Source organism: Hordeum vulgare, chromosome 1H (genome assembly GCF_904849725.1).
Source record: "Hordeum vulgare subsp. vulgare chromosome 1H, MorexV3_pseudomolecules_assembly, whole genome shotgun sequence".
In the NCBI taxonomy this organism is placed as follows: domain Eukaryota; kingdom Viridiplantae; phylum Streptophyta; class Magnoliopsida; order Poales; family Poaceae; genus Hordeum; species Hordeum vulgare.
Genome location: NC_058518.1, coordinates 447,028,564 through 447,043,475, shown reverse-complemented (window position 1 = coordinate 447,043,475; position 14,912 = coordinate 447,028,564). Strand labels below are relative to the sequence as shown.

At 45.9% G+C, this 14,912-nt stretch overlaps 1 long non-coding RNA gene across 1 annotated transcript; it reads left to right on the top strand.

The window, feature by feature from the left end:
• The first annotated feature begins 8,582 nt into the window (after window positions 1–8,582).
• On the top strand, window positions 8,583–9,666 carry LOC123413553. Its single transcript, XR_006613765.1, has 3 exons — window positions 8,583–8,660; window positions 8,750–9,240; window positions 9,317–9,666. It is a non-coding gene; the product is annotated as an uncharacterized LOC123413553 (long non-coding RNA).
• The last annotated feature ends 5,246 nt before the right edge of the window (window positions 9,667–14,912 follow it).

Here is a 14,912-nt window from a genome sequence, read left to right as displayed (position 1 = left end):
CATGTCGGTTGCATCAGTAGTGTATCGCAGGAGCACTAGTAGAACTACTCACTGCTGTATAATAGTAGAACCAAGATGGAAGATGGAAGGTGTCCATCCATCCACACCTCAACGTCTCTCCATACACAGGCTACACCACCACAAACACCTCGCCCACTCCGGCACGCCTGAGCTGACAAGGTGCTGCCTGTCACCACTCACCACCCATCTTCTGGCCGAGCTAGCGGGGGACGTGTGTGTGAGTCCACGGCGCAAAGTCACGCACGCCGGCCCGCTCGTCGCCGGGGCGAGCGACCGTGCGTGGCACCCCCACCGAACTGCACCGAACAAGGCGTAGCCGCCTGGGAGTTTCTCCACGCGGGCGCGGGGTCAACAGCTAAAAAAAAACAACAACTTGGCTGGGTCGCGCTCCCGGGTAGGTTGGGTTCGGCGACGTGATGTGATGTGATGCAAACGACCGGTCGTTTGACTCGTTATGCACGACGCAAGTAGGAGTACACGACGCGACGCGGTCCCCTCTCGCGTGCCCGTGACATGCCCATGGATGATAGGGGAGTACGACAGCTCCACCCCACCGCAATTGGCCTGGATCCCTCCCGTCGCGTGTAGAGTAGAGTACTACGTGATTCTAGCCATTTCAAGTTGGGGGTACAGTAGTCAGTATATATGGGCCACCCATGGCGGCGTTTGGGTTGCATAGGAGACGTCACGCATCCGGCGTCTGGCACGGCCCCACTTCATTTCCCCTTCCGTTGACCGGTTGACGTGACAAAGGGGCCAGACGTGAGGGGCCATGGCGTGTCGACCCCGATCAGACCAAAACGCCGCGCACCCTCGCGTCTGGCCCCGATAACTACCGCATGCCCATCCCCTTCTTCCTCCTCACCCCTCCCTCTCTCTGTTCTGTTCTCTGTCTCTCTCTCGTCCCCACCTTCCTCCTCACCACCCCCCTTGATCTACTCCCTCCTTCACCAAAACTAACAGATCGGACTCTCCCGAGCTTCATTGAGGTAATCTTTTCCAAACTATCCAATTATTTTTTATTTTAACAATATATTTTGATAGTATTTTGGTATATTAGGTTATGTTAGATTAGATGATTTTCTCTTACTTTTAGGGATTGTTTGATGGTTGTTAGATTATATAGTTGAATATGTTTAGGTAGATTTTATGTAGTTGTATGTTGAATATGTTGAATATGTGTATAGTTGAATATGTTTGTGTAGATTATATAGTTAGACATATGAGTATGTGTAGATTAGATTATGTAGGTCTTAGTTTTAGGTAGATTATGTTGAATATGTTTGTGTAGATAATATAGTTAGACATATAAGTATGTGTAGATTAGATTATGTAGTTCTTAGTTTTAGGTAGATTATATAGTTGAATATGTTGTGTAGTTAAATATGTTAGATGATGATATGTATGTGTAGGTGTTAGATATATTAGATGATATATGTTAGGCATAGGTTATTTGGATGATAATGGTTTTTTTTGTATAACATAGTGGATGATATATGTTAGACATATGTTAGATTATATAGTTGGATGATATATGTTAGGCATATTTTTTTAGATATGTATGTGTAGGTTTATGTATTGTTTTCTGGTTATTTTTTTGCAAAAGAGAGATGATAAAATTCTATGTATGTTATTTTTTCAAAGGATGGCGGATGATAATGGCCCTTGGTATGATGGATTAATAGAAAAGTTTGACAGAGTGCACCGTGGTCGTGCAATTGAGAATTGTAAGGTATGATGGATTAATCGAAGACTTGTCAATTATTTGTCTACGTAAGGTATGATTGATTAAGGCAGAATGTAGTAGCTATGCGCATGAGGGGTGTAATGCCCCAAGTGTGGAACCTTCCCTATTTGGAACCTGTTGCATGTGGGTCCACCCTGTCAGATATATGTTGATGTCACTTGTGTCTATGATTTTCTGTGTCCCTTGCATATCTTCCTTGCATGCATGCTTAGCATAACATAACATGTCATCTCCTTGATCTTGTGATTTCATGTGACTTATTTTTAGTTTTCTTGCATGAATGTATCCATGCCATACCATCTTTGCCATACCTTGATTCTATGCCATACCTTATGATTGCATGTCATGATCATGGTGGCATATGTTCTTACTAGGAGTTAGTATTGTGGTGAGATAATGCATGTGATCTTGATAGGTGTGAGGGTGTGGTTTAGTAATATTTTGTGTAGATGCTCATGTGATAATGGGGTGTGTAATGTAGGAGTGAGTGCTAGCCACTTCAAAGCTCTTAGCTATTTCAAATACTTTTTCTCCTTTTATCTCATGTAAAAAATTCCTTCTTCCCAAAAATGATTCTAAAATGTCTGGTGGTTAGATTAAATTGTGATTATGAGGAGGTGCATTTTTGCTGACTTGTTCTTGGATTTTTAAAGGTGCAAATAAACCCAAAACAGTAAATTAATTACTGTTTTGCATTTATTTCAAATGGCTCCGAATATTACTTTCCTATTTTTTCCCTATTGGGCCATAAATCCTTATGACCAGGAGGTATTCCTTTTGATTTTTAACACGGTAGCTTATCTTGTGGATTATTTTTTTTCCTCTGTGTGTTTTTAACTAAATAGAAGAACCCTCCCCTGCGTTTTCTTTTTCCCTGGACAACATGGGCCTCCTTCCTGTTCACTGGCCCATGCTCTCCCCTCTAGCGAGAGCCCACGCGAGAGCCCCCTCCTTTCCTTTCTTTCCCTGACGGCGTTCCTTCTCCTTCCCCGCTTTCTTCTTTCCGTCAGCACGTGAGAGAGAGGGAGGAGCTGACGGTGCCGTGGCACGGACGTCGAGGGCCCCTATATATCTGGGCGTCCAAGCCTCCCCTCGAATAGGGTTTTCTCCTGCCGCCACCATCTCCTTCCTTCCCCTCCATCTCATCCTTTCCTCCCCAGGTAAGCTTCCTGTAGGTAGCAGAGAGTGCAGAGAGGGGAGAGTTCGTCGGCGTCTACCCCGCGTGCGTCGTCGGGCGGCACGGCCGCCATGTCCGGGGGCTCGGGGTGGTTCCCCGCGACCCATTCGTGGCGCTAGGAGCCCCGGGGAGCGACCCTCCCGTCGAGACCGTCCTTGTCTTCGGCGAGCTCCGGGCGAACTCCTTCCCCTGCTTCGGTCTACGGCAGGACGACTTCATCGGCTCGTCTTCTTCCCCTCCGGCGCTCCTCCTCCCCGTTCGGCGCTCCCTCTTCTCCCCAAGGTGAGGACCATCGCCCCGTGCTTCCTCCTCCTCGGTTCGGACCAGATGCGAGGCAGGGTTCTTTGTTCTCCTCTGTTGCCGTTCGTCAGGGAGTAGTGGTTGCGTGTGTGTGTAGTGCCGTAGTAGTGTCGTGTGTTGCTGTTGTTGGAAAGAGGTTGGAGCAGGGGCTCGCCTCCACCCAGCGCGAGGGGCTGTTGCGGCCGAGTGCGTGCCTTCTTCTCTGACGGGAGGCTACTGCCCGTTGGAACCCAAGCCAGCAGCTGTTCGTGAGTTTCTTTTGGTTCAGATCGTTGGTAGACTCGTTGTAGTAGGAGGTGGATCTCCCCCCTCATGCCAGCAGCACCGTGGCCAGGAGACCTCCTCGTCGTCGCTAACACGTTCGGTTGGTTGGCCTGCTCTGTCTCCGGCGAGTAGGATAGATCAGAGGGCGGATACGTCGTGGGTATCCCTTCTTTACTTCTCTCGCGTGTACCTGTTCAGACTTCGACCCATAGTGCAGTGGTAGCGAGAGTGTGCGCCTGATGAGAGGTTCTGGGTTCGATCCCCCTCTCGGCCTATTTTTGTTTTGCTAATTCGGTGCAGTGACCGGGAGCAGTTCACCTTGTTCCTTTCCTCCATCCTGTCGAATAGATGACAGTAGTGTGGTGGTGTGTTGCTGTTGCTAGAACCAGAGGTTCTGGGTTCGAATCCCAGTAGTCTCTGTGTCCCTTTTGCTGTCCTTTCTTTTTTTGTCTATTTAATTTCTGTTTTTCCTAACTCCTTTACAAAGTGGTTGTTTTGCTGTTAATTCTGCTGATTAACCATCTCTTAGGATTAGGGGTGTTAAATTACTGTTTCTGTTGGAATAGTTAGGTTAGATTTAAATGTGTGTGTGTCTTGCACACTAGTGTTTGTTAGATGATGCTAACCTTGTGATGCTTATGAGGAGTGCATCTTGTGGTGTGAAGTTACACTTGGTAGGAGTTATGCATGATAATGTGGTTTCTTGTGAGTGTTGTTCTTAAGGTATGAAAGTAGCACTAGTGTATCATGTGTAGTCCATCTTTTGAGTTTTAGGTGGACTAAGTTGATCTTGTAGTTTCTTGTGCTAGCATGGATTTAGTGGGGTGGATGCCTCCCACTCACCACATGTACTTGAGGTGATGAGATGCACTAGGTGGCTATCTATGTTAGCATGTGTAGGTGTGGTTTCCTAGTTAAGCTAGGGTAGATTGTTGTGGGGGTTGCCCTTTGAGGATGACATGATTCCTAGGAAGATCCTAGTAATGCATGTGAGAGTGTGTACCATCACATGCCCATATGTGGGGGAGTGCATACTCTCTTGGTAGCTTAGAGTTATTTTTGTGTTGAGCTTGATGCTAGAGCTAGTGAGGTATTGTGTGCGTTGGTGTTGTTGATGTGCATGACACAAACATGTGGTTCAAACCCCCATGTCACTTTGTCATTGTGCACATAAAACTCACCTATGTTATTGTCATCTTAGAAGAATACCTTAGGGAGTTGCATTTACATTTTGTTGAAAGTTTGGGCTTTGTTTCCATGGTATAGATGGAGCCCAAGGGCATGGATCTTTGTGTGTTAGTAGTAGGGGTTTGTGCTCAACACCATAGTGGTGTCAATCACCTCTTGGTGACATGTGTGTGCAAACTATGCCTAGACAAAGTGGGCATGTGGCTGGAAAATTCCAGATTTTTGAACTCTGAAAATTTCACTAAGTCTGGAATGCTGGAAACATTTTCTTCCCCTGTAGATGAGGATGTGCTGGTCATTCTGTTGAGAACTGTACTTAGTTCAGTGCTAGTATTTTGAACCTGGTATGCTTGTGAAGCTTCCTGTCAATTTGCAAGTCATTTGGAGTCCAGTAGCTTGTGTTTTGATTGCTGTCAAAAAGCTTCAGAACAGAAACAGAAACTCAGGTGCAGGAATTTTCACCAAGTCCCTGAGATATGATGGTTTTGGGAAAGTTTGTGGCCTTGTATCTTCTAGATTTTAATTCCTTTTGCTGTGATTCTTGCTGGGACTTGTAGTGTTCTTGGTTGGCAACAGCCACATATATTATTTGTCATATTTGAAGACCTGTAGCTATGTTGCATGTTGCTCACAAACAGCTAAGATGCAGAAACTGGCAGATTGCGTAGTTTTGCCATTTTGTTCAAAGCTTGTGCTTAGTTGATGTTGTGTTGTTCTACCTTGCTCCATTTCATTCATGTTGGGTTAATATATGTCTTGGAAACCTGGGAACACCAGATTTGTGCCAATTGTGTGTGTGATGTTGAATCTTTCACGTAGGGCTTCATATCGTGTTTCGTTGATTCCCGTTGATCCGTACCTCCGTTTGCAAAGTTATTTATATGGTTTTGCACCGTTTTTACGAGCTGAATCTGCTCATATCATTCCCATGCATGTACAAATAGTTAGTGCAAAGTTCTGTCCAGAAACTTGTTGTAGTTTATTTTGCTTGTGCTAGTGATAGAAATAGTGGTGCATGCTCAACTTTCATCTCATGCATCATATGAGTGTTGCATTTTGTGGTGTTGCTATTCATTGGCTGTTATTCTTATGTTGGGTAGCACCGGGAGCAGAGAACGAATACGTGGAGTCAGGAGAGTACGTGCAGGACGATCCAGAACCATTCCAAGCTGAGAATATCACAGGCAAGATGATATGACCTTGATCCCATCTCTAGACTTGTTATGTTAGCTTCGGTTCCATAACAAATTACTCGCTGCCTACCACTAAAACTTATATTGCCTCTCCATATGCCATGAGCCTAAACACCTACTCTTTCCTAGCAAACTTGCATGGCTAGGTAGGCTTGCTCAGCTACTAATGTTAGCATTGTTAGTTGCAGGTGTTTTAAACTCATGTGATGACATGAGCTTGATATCACTATATTAATTTCTGTTATTTAATTAATGTATCTATATACCTGGTAAAAGACGGGAGGCCTAGCCTTTTGCCGGGTGTCTTGTTCCGTCTTTGCGGCCTTAGTTACCGGTTACCGGTGTTTGATTCCATAATGATCGCTCCTAACACGTTCTGGGTTGTTATGGGGACCCCCTTGATAAATCGCGTAGTGCTAAAGCTTGTCCGGCAGGACCCAACTTTGGTGTTAATTTGCTAATCACTTAATAATAAACTGCATAGGGAATAGCTACCCCGAGGATTCTAATCAACAACCCGGGCCAGTGCTCCTCATGAGCGTTGGTCCAAACTTGAGTCGTGTGCGGGGCCAACCCGGGGCAACTCGGGAGATGTCTATCAGGCCACCGTACGCTGTGCTCATCCGGCGTGTCCTGAGACTGAGATACGCGGCTCTTATCAGGGTCGTCGACACGTCGGGAGGTCCTGCTAGTCTTGTCTTACCTTAGCGGTATATCTTGCGTATAGGAATCCCAGTGAAGCTTTGGTTTCACCCAGAGTTGAGGTTTTCCTCTAAGGAATCCGACGAGATCACGAGATTCGTGATAGAGGATGCCTTTGCGGCCTGTGTTCGTTTGTGATGGACTAGTTGGAGCACCCCTGCAGGGTTTAATCTTTCGGAAAGCCGTGCCCGCGGTTATGTGGCAACTTGGAATATTTTGTTAACATCCGGTATTAGAGAACTTAAACATAAACTAATAAAATATGCCAACTGTGTGCGTAACCGTGACTGTCCCTTCGAAGATCTCTCTTCGATCGGGAACACGGTGGGGTTATGATTGCCGTAGGTAGGTGTTCAGGATCACTTTCTGAGCAAGTATTCCCGATCGTTAGCGTAGACCACTTTCACTTCTCTTTTGCATAAGATAGCCACTTATTCAATCATAGGTTGCAGCAGCCGGAAACACTTCATCCCTTCCTTACCCAAATAACGTGACTAGTTTTGGTACCAAGGTCCTAGATTGCTGAGTCCCCGTGGCTCACGGATTCCTCCGAAACTCCCAGCAGGTACAGGTACCCCAGAGACGGATGATCCCGATGGCACCCAGCTGGCGTGGCAGTACGACGAGGAGACAGATCGCCTTTACGTGAACTATCCAGAGGACTGAGCCGTGGTCGTGATCGTGGGCCTGCAGCGGGTAGCATAGCATTTTCCTTGTTTTGTAGTCCGTACCGAAACTACCTTGGTTGTATCTGCGTTGAACTATGTATTATTAATAAGAAGACAGTTGAATCCCAGATTGTCTACTGTAATTATTATTATGTGCTATGTTTACTTGCTTGCGAAACGCTTAGATGCGCTTCTTTCCTATTCGGGGGCCTCGACCCCCAGATCGGAAAGGACCGCATCATGGTCGTTACAAGGGGTCATGCTGCAAATGACTTTCCCTGTGACGTGCGATACGAGCCCTACATTGCAAGGTTGGATCTGTTGTCCTTTGTTTTGCAATTCAAGAGGAACCCACCACCGGTGAACCATGCAGCGCTCACCGGACTGATAAGCGGCCTTCCTCTCAACTGCGATGCCGTTACGGGTCATGTCAGTGCCGTTAACTGGTGACAGCGGATGGGCATCTTAATTGGTGTTGAACCCCCTCCCCCTCTGCCAGCCAAGCCTGATGCCTCAAAAGTGAAGCATTCCTGGTTAAAAGAAGTGAGAGGACGACCGTGTCCTGCGGATGGCGATGATATTGTCATGCAGCAATATGCTCGGGCCTATCTTTGGTATATACTAACCAAAGTAGTCTTCACACACGCAACCGGTAACTCGGCACTCTGGATGTATTTGGAGCGCCTAAGGAACTGAGATATTCCGTTTAGCTGGGGTTCAGCAGCACTATCATACTTGTATCGTCAGGTGAGAGCTATCTGCAGACATTTTTCTTTTTAATTTGTCATGTGTCACACATTGCTAACATTTATGTTTAATTGCAGTTGGATCAGGCGTCAATGAGGACAAGAGAATCATCTTCATTATGTGGGTTTGTGTGGAGCCTCTCTGTGTGGATGTGGGAGCCGTTGCCGGTTGGACGGCCCATGTTAAAGAACCGTGATAACCCAAACCCCAATCCTCATGAAGGGCTTCATCATGAAGATCCATATCGTCGCCCGACAGTTGCCTATCATTGGGATCAGGTGTCTGTTTACACAGGAAGCTCTCATGTGCGATAGAGGTGTTATGTGAACGAGCTGGACACCTTAACTGCTGAGCAGGTACCAACATTTTAGTTCCTTGTATTGTAGATTTTTTTGATGGCCATATTAGAACGTGTACCTAACATCTCAGCTCGTCCTATTGTTGTAGGTTTTCTGGCAGACTTATGAGGAAGATTGTGAGTACAACCTCAACCATATGTGCACGCGTGATAGTAATATTTGGAGGTCTAGCTGTCCAATTATATGCTTTTACGCTGTCGAGTTCCACTTTGTAGACCGTGTTGCCAGGCAATTTGGGAAACGCCAAGGTATTCCAACTGAGGAGACCAAGAGTGTAATCACAAGTCTGCATCGGTAAGCCAAAATGATTCATGAGATTTTGCACTATAGCATTGTGAAAGTTTATGTTTGATAATCGTTTAAACTACCGTGCATCGTTTTAGGTACAGTCGAAGGAACAATCGGGATATATCGGATTGGGTTGCCAAACACCAAACGTGGATAGCAATGTGGAATCAGAAAGAGACGTTAATTGACGTGGAGAATAGACTCCACAATGATTCTGCCTACCAGAAATATCTTGTGTGGTATGTGGAGCGTTGTCGGTTGAAGCTTAAGCCCGGTTGGACTAAGGAAGAGTGGTCTGAGTTGGTGTGAGAAGATCCATCTGCTGTAGAAGGGTATCATGCCTTCAACATGGTTGTGCGAGAGACCGGAGGGAGTCAAGTGGACTATGCACCTATGCATGACGAACTGGTAAGTGAATGAATCAGAACCAACCAGCATTACATTGTCTTCTTCAATTCTGAATGTTTGTTGTGTTAGTTAATTGAAGGGTAGGGAGTTCGTTATGTGCGTGAACGATGCCAATATAGCACTTAGTCATCCCCGAGAAGGTGCATCATCTGAGAGAACTCTTAGGACCACGTTGGAGGTATGATCATGTTTACAAATGTTTGTCTTGATGAATTACTTATTTGCGTCTAACATAGTGTTTCGTGTTTTCTCAGAAGTTTAAGTCAAGGTTCCACAAGTGGGCAGTTATGCTTTCTTGCCACGGTGCTTAGTCCGTGGACGTGTTTACAGGTTGTACAAGCCGCTCCTCTAGATCTCGACGTCGTCAGCTGACCGTCGATGACATAGAAGAAGAGGAAGAAGAAGAGACGACACAGGAGCATGAGGTAGATATTGATGCTCCACAATCGTAACAGCCGTCACAGTCCTGGAAGAAGAAGACACCACATGCGGCGAGAAAGAAGAGATTAAATTCTTGGTTTCGTAGTCCGGAGTATAATCGTAAGAATTTGCCTAAGGGGATGCGGTATATTGAAGAAGAGGAAGACGAGGAAGAGGAAGACGAGGAAGATATAGAAGAGGAAGAGGTAGAGGGAGAAGAGGAGTCTAGCAAAGAAGAGGAGGAGGAAGTGCCTACCAGAAAGGGGAAAGCCGCGAAGAGAGGAAGAAGGAAGTGAAGTGAAGTGCACTTGATATGTTATCTTTAATTTGTGAACCTGTCGTGAAGTGAACTTGTCGTGTAGTGAATACCTATGTTATCTTGAATTCTTGAAGTTGTCATGTAGTGAACACCTTAGTTATCTTGAATTCGTGAACATGTCATGAAATGAAATGAAGTGCATCTATTATGTTATCTTTAATTTGTGTACTTGTTATGAATGATAAAGATTACATAGTTGGAATGATAAAGATTACATAGTTGAAATGATAAAGATTGTATAGTTGGAATGATAAAGATTGCATAGTTGGAATGATAAAGATTGCATAGTTGAAATGATAAAGATTGCATAGTTCAAATGATAAAGATTACATAGTTCATATGATAAAGATTACATAACAGGCTGGTGGATACATGTCATTATAGTTCCAAATGACAAAGATTACATAGGCTAATTGTCGTTAGGTCCAAGATTGTAGCAAATGACATCATTTCTTTCTTTGACCCATGCCCAATGAGAAACCTGCTTCGGCAGTGCCGAAAAAGGTTGCCTCACTAACCAATCAATGACCTAGCCATGGCTCTGAATGTTAAAGTGTTGATGTTCTTCCCTTGTTGCACACAATGCAACTTGCATTGCAAGATCACGCCGACAATCTTTTTCCCTCTTCTTCAGTTTCTTGATCTCGCTCTCTTTTTTATCGATTATTCTTTTGGCAACGTCCTTACAGAAACAGTAGTTTGAAAAGGCTCTACACGCGGCATTCGATGCATCAACGTCAGCCACCCAGTAGGTCATTTTTTCCTCAATAAATTCGCGTTCACGCTTCGTCGCCACCTCAGCAGAAGCCTCAACGTAAATGGACGGTATCATCTTGTATTTTAGAAAATGACTACTCAACACACACTAACTACTCAATACACACTAACTACTCAATACACACTAAATTTAGCTAGGGTTTCTCTAAGATGTAAAAAATGTAAGATGTACAAAATGTATCATAATAAGGAGGTTCAACAAAAAAATTGAATGAATGGGAGGAGAATACTACAAGGAACAAAGTTTATGGACAGATTTATGTTAGGGAATCACCTTCTTGCTCGGATTCGATGGGGTCTTGAAGGAAAGGAGATAGGAAGAGAGCATAAATGAAGCATCAATGGTAGGGGAAAGTGAGTGTGGTGGGACCCACACCAACAGTCCACCACATAGTCTAGTTGGGTTCACGAGCCAAACGCCGGGGACCCCTGGCGTATGGTCATGTGGCCAGGACCAGGATGCCGCACAACAGAAACCATTAGGTTTGCATTAAATTAGACATATGAGATGCCAGGTCCCTCGCGTTTGGCCCAGGACCAGACGTCAGTGACCCTGACGTCTGGATGCGCACAACAAACATCAGTAGATTTACACTAAATTGGACTTATGAGACGCGAGTGACCACGTCAGGGGCGTGTGGCCCCTTCGCCACGTCGGCTGGTCAACGGCAGGCTGATCGACTAGGCCCAGCCAGACGTCAGAAACCCTGACGTCTTCTGTGCAACCCAGACGTCAGAGACGTCGGCGTCACGTAAAGAGGTTAATTTTAAACGTATTTTTAAACTAGGGTCAGATCTGTGTTTTTTGCACTAAAGTTTAGGGGGGAAAATCGGCCTATATATGGCCGCGTAGGGCGTAGGAGTACGTCATATTTCCGGTGCGCGGTGCAGCGGCAGCGGTCTCTGTGCAGCAGCAGGGGGTAAAAGAAAAAAGTGGCCGACGTCGGCAGCAGCGGCGGGAGATCGGCCGACGACTTGTTCTGACTGACCTGAAAAGAAAATTGCAGGGAGCAGACAGTGTCACCGTTTTGATGCCTTCCATGCCCTCCCTGGAGACGCGTCAAAGCGCCGTGCTTTTTTTTTTTCTTTTTTTTTCGCGATTAAAAAGCGCAGGGCTTTTTGCCCCAAACGCCGGGCGGGAATCCGTGCCGAAGCTCCGGTAATGTGTTTCCGTCGTCTCGCGCGCGATTTCTTCAGAGCTTTCTTTTTTAGAAAAGTTTCTTCGGAGGTTTTGTCTCGGTCCAACAACCGAGTGCAAGATTCAGGCTAAGCATACGGGATTCGTGTCGATATGATTACGGTCGGCACGACTGTACAGAGAGACGTGCACCGGAGATCTCGAGTCTTAACGAACAGTGACAGGGTATGTGAAGACAATGGGGACTTAGAGCATCTCTAACAAACCCTCTAAATTGATCAAACCCGTAAAAAATGCGTGTTTACAGTTTCGGTCGAAAAAAGGTGCGGATCAGAACCCGTAAAACTTGTCCGCCCGTAAAATTTTTAAGAGCACGGTAAATTCATCCACGAAGACCTTGTATGTGCAATTTCGGAGGGAGTATATAGTTTAACATGTAAACTGGTCAAACCTCGCCGGAGCAACCGCGCCGCGGCGAAACTGGCCGGAATTTACCTGGAACTTACCGAAATCCATCTTCGCATGTCGGAAAAAGCTGTTGCACGTCTTAAATTGTCGCGGCCGGTCCGGATTGCGGCCAACTCGACCTCCACTCCCGAGGCGAGACCGTCCACGGACTGGATGGAGCAAGCTACGGACGGCCTGAATCAGGGCGAGGCGACACCGAAGACGAATGGGGCAGGGATGGGGGAGCTCGCGCGGCCACGTAGAGGAATGCGCGTGCGGCGGCAGGCAGTGCCGGGCTCATATCAGGAACGGGTGGGCGCGTCAGGGAGCACGCGGTCGGGGCGGGCGGCGTAGGCCTCCTCCACTGCATGCATGACCCGAAACGGGCGACGCCGGAACAAGGCGGGGAAGAGGTGGGCGGCGCCGGGGCGAGCCGGCGTGCGAGGGCGAGGCACGCCGTGGCCGGAGACGGCTTGCCAGGATGGGAGGAAAAAAAGGGGGGAAAAGCTATAATGAGATACAATTTTATTTACGGAGTCTGCTCTGTTTAAGTAATTTCAGATTGTAAAAACAGTTGAGAGTGTTCCTTATACGTGTTTCTAAAGATCAATTTTTACATTGTGTGCTAGAGATGCTCATCTTTTCCGTCTCGAATAATTGATAGTCCTTTTTTTCTCCCGGTCTCCCATTCTGCGAGGAATTATTGACAGTGCTAGCTAGTATAGTTGTTGTCACTCCCATGTCTGCATCCGACTCTTCTAAACACATCGAAGGCTATGAATTTGCATTGGCGTATTCTGGACCGGCACTAATCAAAGGAAAACGACGTGAATTGCTTCATCATCAGGTCGACCAACGCGTTTCCCTCGGAAAGTCGGAAGTATGAAGATTCGTGAAGGGAAGTATGAACCATTCAGCGTGCACGTAATTGAGTGATAAATGTGTTGTATAATAGCATGATTAATAATACAGCCGACTGCTATTTATAATCCATTAACATGTCATCTACCCTTTCTATAAAGTAATATAAAAACGTTTAGATAATTACTACTTTAGTGATCTAAACATTTTTATATAAGTTCAGGAGGGAGTATAATCTATCTTATAAATAATATATACAATAATTGATTAGAAGAGTATAGTATTTTTTATTATATGGCTCAGCTTTTACCTTACGGCGAAGTGGAAAATTTTGACCCAAAAACGAAACTAATTCACAAACTGAACTACGTTTGAAAAAAATTCACTCAGCTGACCTTTTTTGTGACGCATTTGTCTTAGGTGCCACACTACACTGTGTGGTGCCCGACACTACATTGTGTGACGCTTGAGATCTAGTGTGGCACCTAAGGCATATGCGCCACACTACACTGTGTGGCGCCTAAGACAAAGGCGTAACACAGTGTAGTGTGGCGCCTGACTGTCCGGCGCCACACAAAAAGGTTAGCTGGGTGAAATTTTTCAAACGTACTTCAGTTTGTGAAATACTTTGGCTCCTGGGTCAAATTTGTCAATTTTTCCTCACCTTACAAAGAGCCTAGGAGCACGTGTTAAGAACTGATTCTTAATTAAGAGTCCGCTTACCTTCTCTCTCTTCTGTTTTTTCCTCCAACTAAGCAAAAATATACTAGTTTATTTCTTATAGTCCGCTAAGTCAGCTCTATTGTACTTGCTCTAAGAGCATCAACCTCCTCAAACACCCTTTATATGCCTGAACCGACGATATGATGAGTGACTGGTCACAAAATCACGAGTTAGTCGGGCTCCTCAAAACCGACTGTATGTACTGCTGACCGACACCATCATATTTGTCCATTTCTAGGGTGGATATGAAGAGATCCAACATATCCTTCACGTTGGACCGAACAGACCGAACCCACATCAAATTTCACAAAGACCCCCCTCGACCTAGTCGGACTAGTTCTTTTCCTCTCCTCTCCTCTCCCTCGTCCGCACCGACCCTCCCCTTTGCTCTCCCGGCACCCATCTCCGCCGTCATCCCGACCACTCAGCGTCGTCATGTCATCGATCAAAGGGAGCGCGGAGATGACATTCAACCTACGGGCCGACCAGGGCCTCCGTGCGTGCTCGGCTGACTGGGCCGAAATGGGCCCAAGTGTGCACTAGTATTTAGGCATGTGTGTATTCGAGTGAGTGGGTGGTGTGTGTTGCGTGAGCTCATGTGGCTGAGGACCAAGACCTCCTTCTCCCCCTCCATTCCTCCTTGTAGCTTGAAATATAGTCTGTAATGGGTGAATTCAAACTCTAAACCTCACAACCTGGTATTAGAGCCTTTAAATCCTGGTGGAGCGATTTTGCTGGGAAACTTTCCTCCGGGAGCGATCCCGTCGGGGAAACTTCCCTTTGGGAGGGGGGGGGGAGGAACTCGAGGCCAACGTTATCACCCAAGATTCCTCCATCATGGGAGGACCAATCTTCACAAACATCTTCACCAGTACCATCTCATCTCAAACCCAAGCTCATCTCTTGTATTCAATCTTTGTCTCCAAACTTCTGATTGGTACATGTGGGTTACTAGTAATGTTGACTACATCTCGTAGTTGATGCTAGTTGGTTTAATTGGTGGGATATTATATGTTCAAACCCTTAATCATATACCTTACACCTTTGATCTTGAACATGATGATGATTTGTGAGTAGTTACTTTCATTCTTTAGGACATGGGACAAATCTTGTTATAAGCAATCATGTGAAGTTGCTATTCGTTCGATATTTTGCCGATGTGCAT